The sequence below is a fragment of the Paroedura picta genome, chromosome 4 (genome assembly GCF_049243985.1).
Source record: "Paroedura picta isolate Pp20150507F chromosome 4, Ppicta_v3.0, whole genome shotgun sequence".
NCBI classification, from domain to species: Eukaryota; Metazoa; Chordata; class Lepidosauria; order Squamata; family Gekkonidae; genus Paroedura; species Paroedura picta.
This window is the reverse complement of record NC_135372.1, coordinates 99,694,559-99,715,072: the sequence shown is the minus strand read 5'-3', so window position 1 is coordinate 99,715,072 and position 20,514 is coordinate 99,694,559. Positions and strand designations below refer to the sequence as shown.

At 44.0% G+C, this 20,514-nt stretch overlaps 1 protein-coding gene across 11 annotated transcripts in view; it reads left to right on the top strand.

Annotated features, from left to right (window-relative positions):
• PLEKHA6 (pleckstrin homology domain containing A6) overlaps positions 1–20,514 on the top strand; it is a 225,659-nt gene that overhangs the window by 60,893 nt on the left and 144,252 nt on the right. Inside the window, exon 1 of one of the 11 annotated variants that reach the window (XM_077334655.1) lies at positions 18,543–18,805. The exons of the other annotated variants lie outside the window; for them this stretch is intronic. The gene's annotated coding sequence lies outside the window, so the exon portion shown is untranslated. Of the gene's footprint in view, positions 1–18,542; positions 18,806–20,514 lie in introns of those variants that run through there. 11 annotated transcript variants of the gene reach the window in all.

Sequence of the window (20,514 nt, the reverse complement as noted above, 5' to 3'; positions counted from 1 at the left end):
GTGCGTTACCATTGTTGCTGGTTCTTCAAAGTCCCTCCCCCTGGCTCTCTCCTCCAAACTTCCGGCGAAGCGATCGCCATTTTTTTTTCTCCGAGCGAGCGGGGATAAACGCACCAGCGAGCCTCTTTCTGTTTAGAGGCTTCCCTGGCTTCAGTCGAAATTCAGCCGAAAATCGGGCCCGTGAGAGGGGGGGGGATTTTTTTTTTATCACTCGAGGCAGCGTGCAAACGATCATACAATCAAACGACAGCTCACGTTAGGCAGCTGGATGGGTCTCTCCGTAGCAACGAATCTACCTAGATTCGTTGCTATGGGTCGGGTTTTTTTTTTTAAAAACCTTTCTTAAAGGGAAAGGGGCTGTTTGGGAGCATGCTAACGGCTGCCCATTGGCTGCTTGACGGCCAGGGGCGGGACGAGCTTGGCAATAGCGCTTCCTTTCTAGCGATTTCTGCCGAGACCGGAAGCCTGTGGGAAACGCTAAAAAACGCAACTGATTCCACTACAAAGGCAGGTATGCATAACGACGAATTCCACTATTTTAAATGGCGATTTTTCATTCCGCAAACAATTTGCAACAAAGATCCCCGTGCGAAAAGGCCCTTAGTATAAAAGGCCAAACCAACATATGGGAACATCAAGTGGTACATGGCTTAGGCTTCTGAAATTTTGTCTCTCTGTCTGGAAGGGATTTCTCAGAGAACTACTGCCCATCTGGAATCTCTTGAGAATGTTTTTGATGATAGAAGAAAAGAACAATTCAGGTGGGGGGCTGTGTTGGTCTGAAGCAGCAGAACAAAGTTTGAGTCGAGTGACACCTTTAAGAACAACAAAGTTTTATTAAAGATATATAAGCTTTTATGTGCAAGCATACTTCTTCAGATACAGTGAAATGTGCTTGCACACAAAGCTTATACCTTGACTAAAACTTTGCTGTTCTTAAAGGTGCCACTGGACTCAAATTTTATGCAGCAGAAAAGAACTTGACTTCTATGTAGTGTATACCAGTGCTCTCTCTCTCTCAATCACATACACTTTGTAGTTGCACCCATAAGCCTCTTAGCTCTCAAGCAAGTTTTTAAAAACAAATACACCTGTAGTTCAGAGATTACGGAACCCATAGGACTTAGTGTCATTCAAGTCACAAATGACTGCCTTGGGTGACAATACATTCCCATGGGAACCAGCTGCTGTAAAGAAGGCTAACTAAGGTGAAACACCTGTCCCACTCCCAGTCAAGTGTGTGCACAGGCAATTCCAGAGGCAGCCCACCTGCCTCATATTATGGGTGAGAGATGACAGACACAGCCTGGTCCTCTATTGCAGGGCTAGCCCAGGCATATGTTACCACAGATGACTCCAGAATGAATTCGCTTGCACTGTTGGGCAGCACAGCCACTGACATCAATGGTGGCTGGTTTTGCGTGGTGTGGGAGGCAGCACCGAAAGAGAACAGGGTGCTCTCACCGGCCAAGATCCTGATGCGTTGGGCACGGGCTGTTGTGAGGCACGTGTCTCTTGTGTGGGCAAGTCAGGCTACAGGGTCCAATTGGGCTATGGATCTGGAGCTGCTGGATCAGGCAGGTGCCTCTTGCCTATCACCAAACTACAACTTGCTTCCATCCCTCCCTCCACTTGAATAATAGAATCCTAGTTGGAAGGACTTCCAGGGTCATGCAATCTAACCCCCTGCACAATGCAGGAACTCACAACTACCTGCCTACCCACAGTGACTCCATTTTCATGCCCAAGTGATTCCTCCCCAACACACCAAAAAGCTCTAGAATCCAGCCTGGCCTGGAGGGAGTTCACCTACCATCCTACAGTGGCAATTTGCAATTCCCTGGGTACCATAAGAGACAAACACCGGCACATCCCTTCCTACCCACCTACTCACAATCTGCCTATTTTCTGTTAATTTTGGATTTCTTTATTTTAGAGCCTCTTGTGGCGCAGAGTGGTAAGGCAGCCGTCTGACAGCTTTGCCCATAAAGCTGGGAGTTCAATCCCAGCAGCCGGCTCAAGGTTGACTCAGCCTTCCATCCTTCCGAGGTCGGTAAAATGAGTACCCAGCTTGCTGGGGGGTAAACGGTAATGACTGGGGAAGGCACTGGCAAACCACCCCGTATTGAGTCTGCCAAGAAAACGCTGGAGGGCGTCACCCCAAGGGTCAGACATGACTCGGTGCTTGCACAGGGGATACCTTTACCTTTTTATACTTCATCACATCTGGCAGTTATGTTTGTGGACGGATCCCTTGGGGCGGAATCTGTGCTTACATGTTGGACTCTGTTAGGTTTAGGCGCCTCCCTAAGAGGTTAGGTACTTGCCAGCTCTGGTGTCCTCCCAAGGGTGGGTGGTGGTGGTTCCCTGGTATGGCGAGTGGCCAGGAGTTGTTGTCACCCATGGGACTTTTCCTAAGCTTTGCCCTCTCAGGTTCCAGCAGGCCTGATGGTTAAAGGGAGCTTAATCTGGGTGTTGCTATAGCAACATTTTCACGGTATTTTGGCCCTTAACTGGAAGAATACTAGCTTATGAGTATAGATGGGCTAGGGGAGATTCTGCCTGCTATCGGAATGTCAAGACTGCCTACTCGTCCTCCCTCTTCTCTGTGTCTTTTGTAGGGAAATGGCAATTTCTTTGATGCAGTCAATTGTTGTTTTCTGTTTAGGGCTCCCCTATAGCAGCTCAGAAAGAGGTGCTGGCTGAGGCTTCCCACATTGCCTCTCATCATCCCAGCTATTTCTGCCCGGGATAGCTAATGCTCCTCTTCCTCTAGCTCTCCAGACAACTTTAAACACAACGTGGCAAGCTTCACCTGTGCAGAAGGGGCTACCTGGACTTTTGGAAGGAGGAGAGGCAGTGGTAGAAACAGAAGCCCCATCCCAAAACGGCCTGCCTAGGGTTGCCAGACCCCCTGGCTACAAGTGGGGTAGGTTTGCCAGATCCTAGTTGGGAAACTCCTGGAAATTTGTGGACGGAGTTTGGGGAGGACAGGGACTTCAGTGGAGCACGTTGCCATAAAGTCCATGCCTCAGAGCACCCGTTATATCCAGGAGATATATCCAGTGTAGTCAGGCGATGAGCTAAAATTCCAGGGAATCCACAGGCCCATCTGGAGGCTGACATTCCTAGGTCTAGGTTGTTAGAAGAGTTGACATGCTTACTCATGTCGAGGGGAATTATTTAGACAAATAAATTCTGTTAAGGTGAATTTGCACACTCCTTTAAACACTAAAAGTCCCCTTTAACACTAGCTTCAATAACATAATATTAACATTGATATATTACTCACAATATTCAAAGTATATCACCTACATTATCTCACTAGCCTCTAACAATAGTCTTGTAGAGCAGGTCAATGTTGTGTCTCTCTGTATGATTTTTCACTAAATCTATGGTCCATAATACCTTTCTTAGTTATTAATCTTGTTGACACTCTTCCCTTCTTTTGTGTGGCTAAACAAGGCTTCCTTAGATTTTCACAATGATCCTATGATGTATGTTGGACTCCAAGGTGATAACTGGCCCCCAAAGCCTAGCAGGCTTCATGTCTAGATAAGAATTTGAACCAAGGTCTCTCTGGTCATAGCTCTGTACTATTCAGTACACAGCACAGTAACAATACAGCAGGGCTAGTCATGTTTCTAGTGGTAAAAATCTAAAACAAATATATCCACAAATATATCGTGTGCAGGGGCTAGGCTCCTTTTTTAAAGCACAGCTAACCACAGTTGTGTAGATGGATTTATACACTCCTGGCTGAGAAACACAAATTGTATGTGAAATAAGACAAAGTACCTTCAGAGATATGAGTGTACAAAGCCCCTGCATGGATTTTGATACATATTCTGGGATTTCCCCACTTGGAACGTCATTCCTGGGTGTGCACAGGCCTGATTTGGATTGGGACTGTGCCATGTGGGGAGAGGTTGCCAAGTTTAAAAATATGTTTATGTTGGTATTGCCAAACTTCAGAATATCAGGCCTAGTAAAGATGCCATCCCATGTGTTTTCAGCTATCCTATGTTTTGCAGTTTCAGATGCAGGGAGGCAAGAAGTCCAAGTTCCTGGGCCTGAGGGGAGGGGGGGGAGGGTCTACACAATAAATAGAAGGGAGTAAAAATAGAGATGAAAAGCTTTGTGTTGCAGTTCAGGTTCCACATGTTGGACTTGTTTCCTTTTCAGTAGTGTTCTGTATTCGTTCGGGTTGGCTGAATAGCAATGATTAGTTCATTGGTTCGTTTTGTAAGCCTACAGCCATTCCTTTCCGGCTCCATCCCCTCCACTCCCTCTTGTCAACAGGAATCTTCTGCCAGCTTGTTATGAGACAAATTGTTTGCTTTGGTGTTTTTCTGAATTAAATAGATTGTCTTATTTGGAAACAACAAGCAACTGTTGGGATGGAATCGTAATGATTTTTCCTCCAGCTCATCAAGAGGGACTGAGAACATGGGCAGGAGCCAGCCATGACACAGTTGTGCCCATGACATGGAGCCCTGATTGGAAAACTCATACTACTGTTTACAACTCCTGTTCCCATGACAACTGCAGGCTTTCCTTCTCAATTAGTCATGCCAGTGCATCTTGGACGCAGCAGATCCCATCATTTCATGGCTCAGAACTGGCACTGTACTTGAGGAAGGATGTTCAGAGCTGGGTTTATATGCAAACTAAGTAAAGTACAGTTTAGGGCCTCAGATTATGAGGGGTCTCTAAATACAAAAATATTACCAAAATTGACTAAAATCCCCCCCCCCCCCACGAGAGTGCTATGACACAGTTTACTGGCTGAGCATATCTTAACCTGGCCTTGCAGGTGTTGAGTTACAGAACATTTTAATATTAAAAATGTGGGGTTGACAGAGACCAGTTTGCTTTCTCTTCTGGATTTAGACTGGTGCATACAAAATTATTGCTGTGTTGTGAGAATGTCAAGTGGTTTCAAGGAAGGACACTCCTGTGCTTTAGAAACCAACTGCTTTGTGTAGTGCCTATTTGCATGTGTTGCATCTGACAATATTTTGCAATGATTAGACCCCAAATTATATTATGTTTTTGTTTAAACCCTAGTTTTATTTATCTAAATCATCTATGGTTGCCACCCTCTAGGTGGGGCCTGGGGATCTCTTGGAATTACAATTGATTTCCAAACTACAGAAATCTGTTTTCCTGTAGAAAACAGCTGCTTTGGACAATGCCTCTACAGAATTTTATCCAGTCCTCTCCAGATCCCCCCCCCCAATCTCCAGGTATTTCCCATCCCAGAGCTGGCAGTCCTAGACAGACTCTGCAAAAGTTTGTATACCTGGGGAAATTCAGGAACCTAAAAGATTGAGGCTGAAACATGAACTAAAATATAACTATTACACAGTGGACAAAAACTTCCAATTAAAAACAACATACATTGAACGCAAATAAAAGCTTAGAACATAGTAGAAGAAGAAGAGTTGGTTCCTATATGCCGCTTTTCCCTACCCAAAGGAGGCTCAAAGCGGCTTGCAGTCACCTTCCCATTCCTCTCCCCACAACAGACATCCTGTGGGGTGGGTGAGGCTGAGAGAGCCCTGATATCACTGCTCGGTCAGAACAGTTTTATCAGTGCTGTGGCGAGCCCAAGGTCACCCAGCTGGTTGCATGTGGGGGAGTGCAGAATCGAACCTGGCATGCCAGATTAGAAGTCCGCACTTCTAACCATTACACCAAGTCTGCACTCCTAACCATTACAACCAAACAGCAATGTGTAAATTGCATATACAATAATTATTGGATCTCAATAATAGTTACACATATATAATAACTGCAGGATCAAACACTTCTCCTCCTGGGGTGAGGACATCTTGCTGGGTGAGATTCCACTGTCGGATCAAGGGAGGCAGGAACGTAACAGTTCTTCTTCCGGTCCCTAGGTGCCGCTCACTTGGCTCCCTCAGTTTGGTTTCTGCCTCGGAGGGAGAGCAGGGAGCTAGAGACCGGCATAGAGATTTTCCCAATTTGTTAGGCCAAGAGGTCTGCTGTATGCATTTCCACCCTTTCCGGTAATCACACGCCTACTCGCAAGGATACAGGAGCTCGGAGCGGAAGTAATTTTGATAGCTCCAAGATGGCCTCGATGGCCATGGTTCCTCAACACTGATCAGACTGTCGATACAGGAACCACTGCAGATACCAACACAACCAGATATGCTCCAACAAGAGCCCATTTGGCACCTGGATCCGGAATGGTTACAACTGTCCACTTGGAGGTTGAGCGGGGCCAATTAGGCAGAGAAGGTTATAGTTTAGAAGTGATCAATACAATGATAGCTTCTGGAAGGCAATCAACGAACAGGCTGTACAATACATCTTGGAAAGGATTTGTACGATGGTGCAGGAGGAAGAAGGTTGACCATCTGTCTTTTAGACTATGGGATGTTCTTCAGTTTCTTCAGGATGGCTTGGCTCAAAAATTGAAGGTAGCCACATTACAGCGCCAGCTGGCGGCCTTGGTATCAGTTCTGCCAAGCTTCAGAGGAAAACCAATTTCGAAGCATCCACACATAGTGCCCTTCCTGAGAGGAGCGGCTCAACTCCAGGGCCCGTCTTCCCAAAGGTTTCCTACTTGGAATTTGAATAGAGTGTTGACAGGAATGACATAACATCCCTTTGAACCTATAATGGAAAGTTCCATGACGCATCTGAGGATGAAGACGGTATTTCTGGTAGAGATAACTTCGGCTAGAAGAATATCGGAGCTAGCGGCCCTCTCGGTTTGGAAAGAGCTATGTATTTTCCACAAAGACAAAGTAGTGTTAAGGACGGACCCAGCGTTCAAACCAAAGTTTCTGTCCAGCTTCCATCACAACCAAGATTTAGTCCTGCCCTCATTCTGTCCTAAACCGGTACATCCAAAAGAAGTTATGTGGCATTCTCTGGAGGTGCGTCGTGCTCTGAAAGCTTACCTGGGTAGGACAGAAAGCTTTAGAAAGTCTGATTCTCTCTTTGTGTCACTGGCAGCCCCGAACAAGGGTTTGCAGATGTCCAGCAGAGCCATAGGAAGCTGCTTACGGGCAGCTATTGCAGAGGCATATTGAGTTCAGAAGATGTCTCCACCACCTGGCATCACAGTTCATTCTGTAAGGAGCACAGCAACGTCAGCGGCTCTGTTTGGCAGAGCTTCAATTGAAGAGATTTCCAGGGCTGCAACTTGGTCAAATGCCTCGACATTCATTCTACATTACAAAATAGACACATACAGCTCAGCTGAAGTGGCCTTTGGACGTAGAGTACTACAACATATAATCAACACAGATGACGATGGCCCACCCTAAGAATCTTACTGCTATGGGAGGTCCCAGCAAGATGTCCTCACCCCAGGAGGAGAATGACCATTGAATACATACCGAGATGGGTCCTTCTCTCCTGGGGTATAAGAGGACATCTTGATCCCTCCCTTCCATCGTCAAGAAGGCAAAAAAGGTGGTCTAAATTCAATACAACAGGAAGTAGTGTCTCAGAGTAGACCTTAGGGTATAGTGTATCACACATTTTGCTATTTGTTATATGTTTATTCTTGGTTCTTCTTCATATGCTTTTAAGGTTCCTAGGTTGAGTGAAGTTATTATAGTTATTTGATCCTGGCAAGAGGGTAGCTTTGGCAATGGCCGAACTGAGGGAGCCGGGTGAGCGCCACCTAGGGACCGGAAGAAGAACTGTTAAGTTCCTGCCTCCCTTGATCCGACGGTGGAATCTCATCCAGCAAGATGTCCTCTTATACCCAAGGAGAGAAGGACCCTTCTCGGTATGTATTCAATGGTCATTTTCAACTCAGAGGGCATCTATCAGTGGTCTAAATTGTACTAATGCACACACAGACAACAATGTAAATGCAAAATACATTTTTGACACCAAGCAGGTTGTGTATGAGTCACTATGTAGCTCCAAATAATAGTCCTCAGCTTTCTGTTCTAACAGTTCTCTGACTTCCTTCTTGTACGTTCAAATATGAACTAGACCCCTACTTTTATTATTTTGACATGTTTGTCTCCCGCACTTCAGACCAACTATTCTCAAGAAAACCTGGGCCCTTCTGTGTGTATCTTAAAATCAGAGGTATGAGTGATCCTTCACAGGTAGTTTAGGGTGTGTGTGTTATCTTGACTTTGAGTGACAGTTGAACATGATGTAATAGCCTGAGCCTGCATTCTGTAGTCCCTCCAAGCAAAGCAGAAGCCATGTTACCTTCTGCAATCACAAGAAAATGTGAACCATGTGCAGATTTATGTAATTGCAAACCATAAGCACACCTTCCTGGGATTAAGCCCAACTGGATAAAAGGGTTTGGTTTTGAGTTCAGCTGCTTAGAATTACTTTTATGTATACTTATTACTTACTGAGATCCCTAATAATACATGTCACTTCCTAATCACAGCAAGCAATGGTTATGAATCAACATGTCAATTACCGGTATATTTTTATCTGGGAGCAAGTGAACTTTTAATTTTTGGCTCCTTGTTGATCTCTTGCTGTGAAAGTTGATGTCTTTTGGTTCTTTAATTATTAAAGGTTGCTGCATTATAGCAGAGACCTTATTGTCTCCTTTTTTCTCTGGTAGACCAATTATGCACAGCAGCAGCCATGCCAGGCTGCTATCAGGCATTGCACCAGGGCAACATCCCCTGGTGCTTCCCATGTATGCACAGGGGAGGAATCCCCCAGCGTATATGGATGCCCTGGCATAGCACACACATGCACGCAAAACGCTGGGGCTGGAAAACCTGGCACGTTGCCTGAAGGCAGCAGCATTGGGGTGGGGATCGGGGAGAATGGGGGCCCCACCGCACAATGGTGGGGAGTGGCATGCTGCTCTCCCACCAAGGTGGGGGTGGGGGGAGTCTCCGGGTAGCACTTGCTTGACCCATCCCTTGCTTTGCCCCACAGCATCCTAGGGAATGTGGAAAATTCCGCGTCCCCTTGCTGCGAGTTTTCCGGGGCGCTGCAACGGGCCAGGGCTGGGATGGTGACAGCGTAATGCATAATCAAGGCTGCCTTGCTGCCACTATCCTGGGGTTCCTGCCCCGTGCATAATCGGTCGTAGATTCTAATACTGCAAAATGTGCAAAATGTGCAATTAGTTGTCTTGGAGATTTCTCATTTCTGTTCCTTGGTTGTGGCTTTCAAAGGTGAGAAAATGTGCCATGTACTGATGTTACATCAATTTGCATTTACTAGTGAAGGGAAAAATAAAGAGAAAACATCAGCTGCTGATTTTGTTAGGAGCCATGCATGTGCTGTAACATCTCAATTTTGGCTTCAGGCTTCGTGTTTGCATCCAGTTCCTAAGAACTTGCTTTCTTTTAGATGGCAACCTCTAAACACTCATGCACAATTCAGGACCTTGGGCTTTGGTATGTAAACAAAAAGAGTCAAGTATTGAATGTCTCAAGGTAAAATTGTGGCAATTGCTCACATTGTTGTGGAGTCCTTGGACCTAACATTCAGCATTAGGACATCCCAGAAATTGGTTAAAATTCCAAAGTCACTTGCTGCCTTTCAAGGTATTTTCTATGTCCTGAGGAGTTTTCATCAAGAGCTGACAGCATCCCAAAAGAAATGAACTGCAGGCACAGCCAGAATTAGAATTTCACCTCTGGCCTTGGGTGTGATGGTAGAATGTGGCATAGGGAGGACGCTCTGTGTAATGCTGAATTCTTTCCAGTATGTTAAAAGGAGCAGTACCAATAAACAACAAAAATACTGTAATAAAGGAACAAAGCAGATGGGCTGGCAAAGACGCTGCCAAAAGTATGGGAAAGCTCAAGAAGAGCCTAGAGGGAACACACAGTCATGTATTTCCAAACAGCAGCTTTCCCTCCTCCATTTAAGTAAAAACAGGGAGGTGTAGTTGATCCAGCTGATGCTGTTGATTAAGAATCTGCATGACTCCTCTCTTCCTGGCGGACATTCTCTGTCAAATAAAAGGCTCAGGGGAGACCTGTGGCTGTGTTCCTTAGGCCACCTTATTTGATAGATAATTTAAGAGAGGAGTTTGTGACTGAAGTCTGAGGCAATGGAATTTCTCCTCAAGGTGATGTTCATAAACCATTTTCTTCTTGTCTGTGACAACAAGCTCTTGGGGCAGCTGGAGGCTCCTCACATTACATTGTCCCACAGCCACCAAAACAGTATAGTTTTTAATATTTTGTGTAGACCTCTGAAAATAATTGTCAGCCTGGCACAAATCCTAGAAACCCAGATATTCTAGATATAGGAAACAGGGAGATAAACCCTTTCAAAAATAGCAAGGGAAGGTGCTTAAGAAGACATTAAAGCTTCTGCATAGTGCCAAGAAGGTATAATAAGCCAAACACTACTCTGCCACTGGTTATGCATGGGGAGGAAAGGCCGGGCTGCCAACAGCATGGCAGTGTGGCTAATCCCTACTTACACATGACATTGCTGTCATCTTGGCTACAACCTGATATAGCCCCCCCCCCAATGGCCTTCAGCAAGGGAACACTGATTTTTCAGTGTTCGCTTTTTTGCCATGGCCGCCATCAAAGGCTAGACTGCGGCAGGCCCATGAACACAGGAAGAGCCAGGCCTTCCCTGTGCTATGGTGGTTGGCAGCAGACCAAATATGCTCCACTCAGCTCTGTGGTGTTGCATAGCACTGCGGGATTGACTAGGGCTATATATGCTGCCCTAGCTGGCCACATCCAGTGGCAGCTGTGTAGGAGGTGCCTGGGCTGCAGAGCCTAGCCGGAGTCCACACCAGAGCAAGGTCAAAGTCCAGTCCGAGTCATTAGGAATCAAAGCAAGCAGAGTTAAGGGTGAGGCAAAGAATAGTCGAGGGAAAGCCAAGGTCAGAGTCCAGATAAGCATATATTCAACAAAGCCAGTAGAATTACCAGGTGCGTTATCCAAAGCAGTTTGCCAGGAGTCAGGGAAGCCAATGGGAGTCAGAAGTTCGCAGAACAAATCCAAGCCAGACAAGAGGGTTTCTGCATAGATTGTACCCAGGCCAAAGAGCTGCTGCTGTCTCTCCTAAAAGCAGCCCATCTAATTGGCTGCACCTGGGGGAGGACTCACTCATCCGCCCCAGGAGCTATCCCAGCTGGGCCCCATTTACTTTGACAGTGTGCCTGCAGTCTCTGTCTCCTTCGGCGTTCAGCAAACACTACCCTTCTGCTTTATCTACGTCATTCAGGTGAGCTGTCAGGGCTGGAATGCATCTGTGGCTGCACCAAAGATGCCTCTTGGGAAGAGCCTGGCTGACTTTTGCTGCTTTCCCCTGCTGCACATTCAGATGCCCCTCTCTCTTCTGCTAGAGCTGGCTCAGCTGCAGGCCCTGGATGCTGTGGCAACTCCTGGGAGACGGGAGGTGGCAGCGGGGGCATGACACTGTACATGCTATTTTGCAGGAAGGTAGGATTGTGGTCTCACACTATCCCACCTTCTTTTAAAATGAACCCCCCCACACAGTGGAACCATTCTGCTATGGTGGTGTTCCTCAGGGGGCTGCATTTCAACACAGAGTTGGTCCATCGCCAAAATGTGTCACCTGCAGGGATGCAGAAAGCAGTGCACCAGCTTGTGCTGTATTACTGTGTCCCCCATAAATGGCAGAGCATGCTGCTCCCCTGTAATGCTCCAACAGCGGCTTGGCATGGCCGCTGCCGTGCATAATCGGTCTGTGTGAAGTATTGCCTGGCAGCAAAAAGTGTTTTGTTTTGCTGGGTTGGTTTCCTTTAAAGGAATTAAATAGGACTCCTGATAACACTGGCATGAGGAACTCTTTAGCCATATCCTAAGTGTGCATTCAAGGCTAGAGTACCTTTGTATCCTTATTCAGATCTTGCGTAATTCTTTCAGCAGTCACAAAACAGGTGTGGTAGTTACTAAAATGCCATCATAGAAGGGCAATTTGGGGTAGATTCATGAAATTGATTGCAGCCTTAAAAGCTCATTGCAGGGTGGCTGCCTGTAACTGTACAGAGAGCCAGTAACCAGCAGAAAGCCAAAGCATATGTTGTCTGCACAAAGTAGGGTGTCGTGATCCTGATTTCTACCCCTTATTTCTGTTTGGAAGTGAGGGCAAATTACACTGGTAGTGACCACATTTTAAGCCACCCATGCTGAATTTTCAAGTGCATATTATACTAGTAGAAATAATGAATAATCAACTGAATCCATCTGTAGAATGAACAAATGCATGGGACAAAATAATAGTAATCAACATGATAGCACACCCTCTCTCTTTTAAGGGGAGAACTGTGGGTCAGTGGTAAAGCATCTCACATTCAATCCCCAGGATTTCCACTTTAAAAAGATTTAGGTAATACATTATGTAGAAACCATTGGGGTATTTCACATAATGATTATACCTGATTAATATTCCTCCCCTCCCCCAAGCTTCATCCCCGAAATCTCCAGCCTAACATGGAGGTGGTAACCCTAGCAAGTATAGGCACACACACTTTTCCTTGCATGCAGGGGGAGGGTGACTTCTTAAGCTTCATGGAGATGGGAAAAGCTCAGCAGGCTCCCCTCTACAGGTCCAGATATTGACACACACACTTTTGCTGAGCCCAGTTAAAAGAGAAGGCAAAATTGTTGCCAACACCAATTTATTATTGTGATTTTAAAATACTGCAATGCCCCAATACAGTGGGCTTATGCTGATACTGCTACCCACCCCTCTAATTCCAACTACTTCCCACCTAAACTAGAGCCTCCCATCCCAAATGTCTACCTTAATGTGCTACAATGGTGTTCTTCAGGGGAATCCATGACTGGCATGAGCTAGCAAGCTAAGGTGGGGAAAGGACTTCAGAGCACGGCAGAAGCAACTACTTTGTACAGAAAGCAAAGAGAAAGCTTGGGAGGGAGCAAGAAGGAATACATCTCCTTGGAAAAGCCAGGGAGGGAGGAGGAAGAAACAAGGAGACACCCTCTTTCATTGGCAGGACTTGTGACAGATTTTAGAACAACTGCTAGAGTTGTTTGGAGGGGGCCTGACAAATTATTGTAGGGACCCTCCAAACTTTTTGTACACCACCTTGCCTACAGATCTATTGGTAGCAGGTGCAACAAACGGTGGTTTGTACCCTTGCTTAGAAATTACATGTAGAACAGCACTGGCTAGGTATCAGGGGGGAAAAATTTCACAATCAATGTAGTTCAGCAGTGGAATAGGCTGCCTAAGGAGGTAGCAAGCTCCCCCTCAGTGGTAATCTTTAAACAGTGGCTGTACAGACACTTACCATGGATGTATTGGACAGGGGGTTGGACTAGATGTTTTGTATGGTTCATTCCAACTATGATTCTAAGTAACCATTGGGAGTAGAAGAGCTTGTGATGAGACAAACCAACCAGTTTAATTAAACCATGTTTACTTATCATGTTTGAACCAAGCCATAAGGGCTTTGAGGTTCTAGAAGATCCTTGTGTTGGAACAATTCCCAGAAATGGATCGTGGCCTAAGTATCTTCTATAGTAAACAGGAAGTTTTGTTAAGGAAGTAGGAATTTTCTCTTCTTTCTGCTTTCCTTGACTTTCTACACTTAAATAACAATTAACATATTGATCTCATGGAAAAACTACAAATAAAAACACATGAATATGGTATAAAATCCAGTTATTAAGCTCCATAGTCTTTTGTTGGATCCATGAATAACAACTATGTAACCCTTCCTTTGTTTCCTAGTTTTTTTTTAATGTTGTGATTTAATCTTAAATATTTTTAAAAAGTGATTGAGTCTGCTCTGTTACTTGCAGTGTATCGGTTTGAAATCTTTTTCATCTAAAACATTTATATACACTATCAAATTTATGAGTTCCCATTATCAACAGTATGTGTAATATACTTTATTACCTAGCAAATTGGTTTGAGGATATTGAAGTTTTTGTCCCTTGAGGGCTTGCTAACACCTTTAGAATTTGCACAATTTCTGCATTAAGGAGAACAGCCTGGACTTTTGGATCAATGATATCATTCAGAAGTCTAAGAAACTGTCTGAAGAAACATGAATTTATGATGTAACTTCTTGTTCCTATGTGAACTGCTGCATTTCTGTTGTAATACCTGGATCCTTATATGAGTCAAACCAAAGGTTAGGGGAATTGCAGATCAGGCACTGCAGGTTACAGGTGCATGGGATATGTATACCCTGGATTCTGGTGTGTGTGGACTTCTAAGTGTCCTTGTAAAACCAGGCAACAACTAAGGTCAAGCAGTAATCTTCTCATAATGCCACTTACGGAGAAAGAAATAGAATTTTTGACAGAAATAAATTCTGGAAATCTTTCCAGGTCACCTTTTCACTGTCACCATGAAAGGATTGTTCTCTCAAGCAAGGAATCTTTCTCAAAAGTGCTCAGATGAACTTGCTTTTTTAGAATTGCCAGATTTTGAAGACAAATGTGGAGGTAAGGCATGCCTGTTCTTTGGATGAAAATAAACATCATATACTTTTAGCACTGCTTTGAAAAGCAAGTCCAATTTAAGTGGCACCGTGTGCCTCAGACTCTCTCAGGCTGAGGAGCTCTGTGCATATGAGGAGAATGCAAGTTTGGAAGGATGTTACCTGTGAGCTTGAATGGTCCTGTACGAGTCAGTGCTTCATTCTGCAATGCGTGGCAACATGTGAGTCATTTATTTATTTTTTAAATTTATATTCAAACTTTTATACCGCCCCTCATGACAAATAATCTCGGGGCAGTTTACACATAAAACCCAATAAAATACAACATTAAAACCCCATAAAACCCCCAGTTACACAAGAACAAAAGAATAACACCAAGAAAAAGATGACGACATTCATCGCCCCAATGACTGTTCCAGCTGGATCAGTATAGATGTTCCCCTAATCCTGCCCATCCAGGGCAGATCATAAATGTGGGGACGGATCCACTGATGTCATTACCTGTCACCACCCTATATATGCAATGCAATTTGGGTAGTTAGCATGGACAGTGTATAGTGTTCTTGCAAACCTTAAAAGGCTGAGAAAGCTGCAACTTTTTATGATGTAAATATACTACATATGGATTTTATTTACGAAACGCAAATATATAAAAGTATTAAAAACAATAAAAACAGCAGGAAGTGACACAATTGCTATTGATCACACATACATGAGTTAGTTATATCATAACATCCAAGGGCCTAACATGTTCAGATCTATACAGGTCTTTCTCAGAGGTCAATATTAAGCACGCATAATTATATATTTGAGCTCCATAAATAAATTTATATATTTGAGCCCCATACATAAAATCCAAATGTAATATATGTACATCATAAAAAGTTGCAGTTTTCTCAGCCTTTTAAGGTTTTCAACTCAATTCCAGGTTGTTTTTTGTGTGTCCCCCCACCTTTTATAGCATTGTTGCACCTGGACTAGAGAAATCTGGATTTCAGTCCCTACTCCAGGCTTTCTCAACCTGGGTTTCATGAAACCCTGGGGTTCCTTGACAGCCCTGGAAGGGTTTCCTGAATGGGTGGAAGTTAATTAATTTTAATATATTTTTTACAAATTTGTTAAACATTTATTGGGTGATATGACCATATATAGTCATGTTGAACCACCCACCCCTGCCAAAATGGCCACAGATGGGCCTGGAGGGAGTGGGAAAGAGAGGGATCCTAGGTAGGTTTGTAGACAGCTTTGCTTCCCAACCATATTCTGCATGATTGTGCCATTTTTGGGTTTTTCAAAGCCTGAAGAATGTTTCAGGGGTTTTTCAATGGTAAAAAAAACTGAGAAAGGCTGCGCTACTCAGTCATAAATCTTGGACCATGACCATGGACCTGTAACAGGTTGTTGTGATGACACAATGGGAGGAGGACAGCCATTTTCCTGGAAGTATGGTGGGATATAAATATAGTATACCATGTGTGTATTCATGTAAGTGGAGATTCATGTAAGTGTAAGGATGCAATGCTGAGTTCACAGCCAAACTCCCACTTCATAAACTCTCAGTAGCACACAACTGAGAATCGTGTGGGATGTCTTGGGAAATGACAAGCTCTTTTGACAAGCCACAGGTCTCTGTCAGTCAGGTAATACAATGTGGGCTGAAACATCATAGGAATTAGGTTTTAGAGACTGAAAGCATAGCCATTAATTAGAAATCTAGATAGGCCTTCCAATCATGGCAGCCTAAGACACATAGTGAGCATCTTTGCAGGAGATGACAGGAGCATTAAATATATTGCACCTGTTGTACTCTTTACCTGTACTAGAGGCAGCTTCTTATATGCCATTAGCTGAGACATCAGGATCTAATGCTGTTTCTTAATGAATGCCAAAGTGGAATTTGCTTTATTTTAACTAACTGGTGAAGTCACTATGATCTCCCTGCAAGATTCTAAGAATCTGAAAGATGTCTGTCAAAAGGCAACCAAATTTTCAGTGGAAACCTTCTGGATAAGGGCATAGTGGTCAAAATTGTGAGACACCTGCAATAGTGTGATATTAATTCACACTATTCATCCCCTCCACACTTCAGTGCCTTCCTGACATGTCTTCCCTTTCACACATGCTACATAAACAGCAAAACGAGCGAGCAACGCGCTATTTTACTCACTACTCCTCGGCCTGGCAATCAATTGGTGGTTTGTTGATCTCACCTCCTTTTTTAACTTGAGACTTACACATAGCAATGAAAACACATTGCTACATTATTTAAGCGTCCCCCCCCCGCAAAAAAAAAACAAACACGTCCACTAAATGGAAGGGACAGGGAGGGAGGCAGATTCCCCCCCCACACACACATACTGTCATTTAAAACAGGCAAAAGTCTCCCAGCGAGCTCCCAGCTATCCCCCAGCCACTCCCCCAAAATGGGTAATGTAAGAAACTATTCTATATTAAAACTCATGGTGCTTGCCTCTTCCCCAAGCTTTTCTGTTGGAAGCTTTTGGGATAATTATTGCAAAAATCTTGCATGCATATATGAATATAGGGGGTTCTTATCCCATATTTCTGTCCAAAAATGCACCAAGTGGCTTATGGACCTAGAATAAAATTTGACAAAGTAAAAATTAGCACAAAAATAGTTATCATAATGTGAAACAAGCAACAGCTAGCAATAAGCATAAAACCAAATCAAAGTAGTAATTTTTAGAATAAATCAGAAAATCATTTTTAAAACTCAGCAGCAGATGAGCACCAGCCATAAGAACAAAAAGCATGAGAGCAGCAATAAAAATCCATGTGAACAGTCGCTCAGTAACTTTCCCTCTGCCAAGAACTTCAGATGGCACTGGGTAGTCAAAAGAAAGGAAGACAACTTTAACAGGCAATGAATTCCAAGATTTGGGAGCGGTAAGCAAGAAGTTCTTATTTCAAGTGCCTTCCAAGGAGGGTTTGTGAGGAAGGGCACTTCCAGCAGATCTCAGATCCTTGGGCAGGTTCAAATGGGTGTAGGAAGACCTTGGGGTGCTTACATCCCAAGCCTTAAAAGTTCACATCACCTTAAAACACAGGTGCCACTGGACTCAAACCTGTTCTGGAAACCAGTGAAGTTGATATAACATTGATTGTATATCATGGTGGGAAGAAAGGGATTTTGATACAGCCCAATATCAGCATATCTCAGAAGCTACCCGGGGTTAGTACTTGTATGGGAGACCAACCAAGAAAGGCTCTGAAGATAAAGTCACTGACAAACCGTTTCTGCTTCCCATTTGCCTTAAAAGCCCATTCTTCAGATGACAATCAGTTGGTTGTGACCTAACAGTGCATATGCACATAAATAATTATGGTAGTCCCTGTTAGAGTTGCCAATTTCCTGGTGGGGCCTGGAGATCTCCTGCAGATAATAGGTCCCCTGGAGAAAATGGCTGCTGTGGACTCTAATAAGAAATTATTACTTAAAACCTTGATTTCATTTTGAAAAACCATATGGAGGCAGTTCTGAATATTCCCAAATACGGTCATTGTATTCAGGCTTCGCTCCACCACTGGGCAGACCCCTTGATGGATGAGTCTGGGAGTCTTTGCCATCTTGATATGTTGGGGATAGAGTTGGTTATATGATTGGAGATTTTATGGGGATTGTTTTATGTGAACTGCCTTGAGTCCTTGAAGGAAGGTGGCCTATAAAGCTAAATAATAATAAAAATAATAAATGTAAATGAAGAGAAAGATCCAGTTACATTAAAAATTTCAAATCTCCCCAGTGCAACTCCTAGCCATGAATGGATTCTAGAACTGCATATTTCACTTTGAAGTGCAAAAAACCACCTCTTCCTTTTCTCACAAGGGTTAAGATAAATGGAATGTCAGATTTATGTCTTTAGCCTGATCATTTAAGCTGCTTTTATTTCAGACCTTGATGAGCTTCAAGAAGTGTGTGTGCGTGCATGTGTGTGTGTGCGTGTGTGCGCCAGCCAGCCAGGTCTCTGTCTCAGGCTTCTAATTGTGAATGTCTCCAGTTTTCTGTAGTGCAGCTAGAGGGCTGCCTGCTATTACTAAGGAAGCACAGAGGGGTGGTATGAGACAGGAGAGTGAATGGGTGTGTGTTTATATATGACTGGCCCAACCTGCAGTTTCGGATTTCAGACTGAGCTTATCACTCTTCCAGTCCTTCCAGCCGTTGGATATTTCTCTGCCTTCTCAGTGACGGAGCTTCCAGGAGGAAGAGAGAAACAGTGCCCGCTTCAGTCCTTTTTCCTCTCTTATTTCTTCAGCAAGAGCTCCCCCTCCCTCCTGCAACTTTTCTCCAGCTCTTTGCATTGGAACCTGTCCTACCAGAGGGGTTTCATTTTTGGTTTTCTCGTGTCTCAGCACTGAGGGACGCAGCCACTTCTAGCTTGAAGGTAAATCCAGGAGATTGGTATTTGACAGCTGTACTAAGCTTCCTTTTGGTTTGACAAAAGAGACTCAGTTTTGCTGGGTTTTCCTGGATTGGGATACAGGACATGAGACTTCCATGTGCTGTCAGCAGGTATCTAAGCACATTCAGAGGTGACGTTATAAATGATGACAGGTGTTGTGATACTGGGGATGGGAAATGCATCATTAAACTTCTGTGTTACTGCCATTCTTTCTTGCTTCTCCCCAAAATAATTATAGGACTTTCAGGATTATCTAGAGATAAATTCAGGCTCTGGTACTATAATTGTGTCTTTCAAGCCAACCTCAATCTGGAGATATTCAGCACTGGACTATATGCTAGAGCTAGGAATTAAAATCTAGATCTAGGAGCTACTGTATTTTTACAGCTCTTTCATTGTGTTCATAACTAAAATAACTTGGTACACTGTTGTCTTTCTGGTACCTAAGTCTACTTACACCTCATTGTGTAGAGGTCCATACACATAGTGCTAGTATGTTGCTTTGCATACGCACATTGTTTGCACGTGCTTCCTGAAAGAGATTTGTGTGTGTGGGGGGGGGGGGGTACAACATGTAGGCAATGCATCTCAAAGGCAATCAGTACCATGTAATGATATTCTCATTTAGAATGCACTGATGTTAAGCTAGTGGTAGAGTATGCTTGCTTTTGTCTTGTTAATTTGTGGTAGATGAAGCTGAATATTCTCAGACACTTATTGAAAGAATCAGCACACTTAAGCATCTCTTACCATGAAATTACTCCTGGCACAATGGAGCTGGTTCAATTATATTGACAGTTGATCTTTTTGTGCAGGGTTATGGGTGCCTTGAAGTGTCACAGGCTTCAACTGAATTTCTGTGGGTCCAGATCACTGGTGCACATAGAACTGTAGTTAATATGCAAACAATACTTGTGACTGGACTTATCTAAATAACACAGCACCGTCTCATCAATTTCACAGATATGGAACAGGTAATTTTGGAACATTTGGTTTAGTGTTGTCTTTTCATAAACATATACACATTTATATCTGTGTTGAATAATGTATGAAGGGTTGTAGCAATGCGTGCCAAGGAATGAATGATCTGACAGCACACGCCACCAGGCTCATATGGAAAAGGCATGCTTCCATAACATGTTCTGAACTGCTGAATGCTTCCCTTCTTTGTCACATTATGCAAAAGTATACCTGTTTTCCATAAATCAAATTCTGGTGTCGTGCTGTGTATGAGCAGCTATGGGCACCTTAAGGTCTGCTTATGGGTTCTGTCAGATAATTCCTCCTGATATATGGAGGATTCTGCCTTGAGCAAGAAGATTGGTCTTGGTGGCCTTTTAGCACTTTTCAGATTACTGATGTTCACTACTTCTGCCTCCTGCCATTCAGCACAGCAGCCTTTGTGGTCCATCTTCTTTCTTTGACATGTAGGCTGCATGGTTCATCATATACCAGCAGTGGTCAGAAGGCTTTTGAGCCTGGAGGAGCCTGCCCCTACCTCTTGCTGGAACACAACTGAGCAGTCATTGGAAGACCTGCTCTGACCTTTCCCAGTACAGCAACATGCTGCAGATAGCTATGGTTAGTGGTGATCAGAAGGTGGGCAGAGACATCTGTTTACCAAACCCCATTAGAACATGAGACACAATGTGAAACAGTCCATACATTTACTGAACAACTTCTGGAATCAC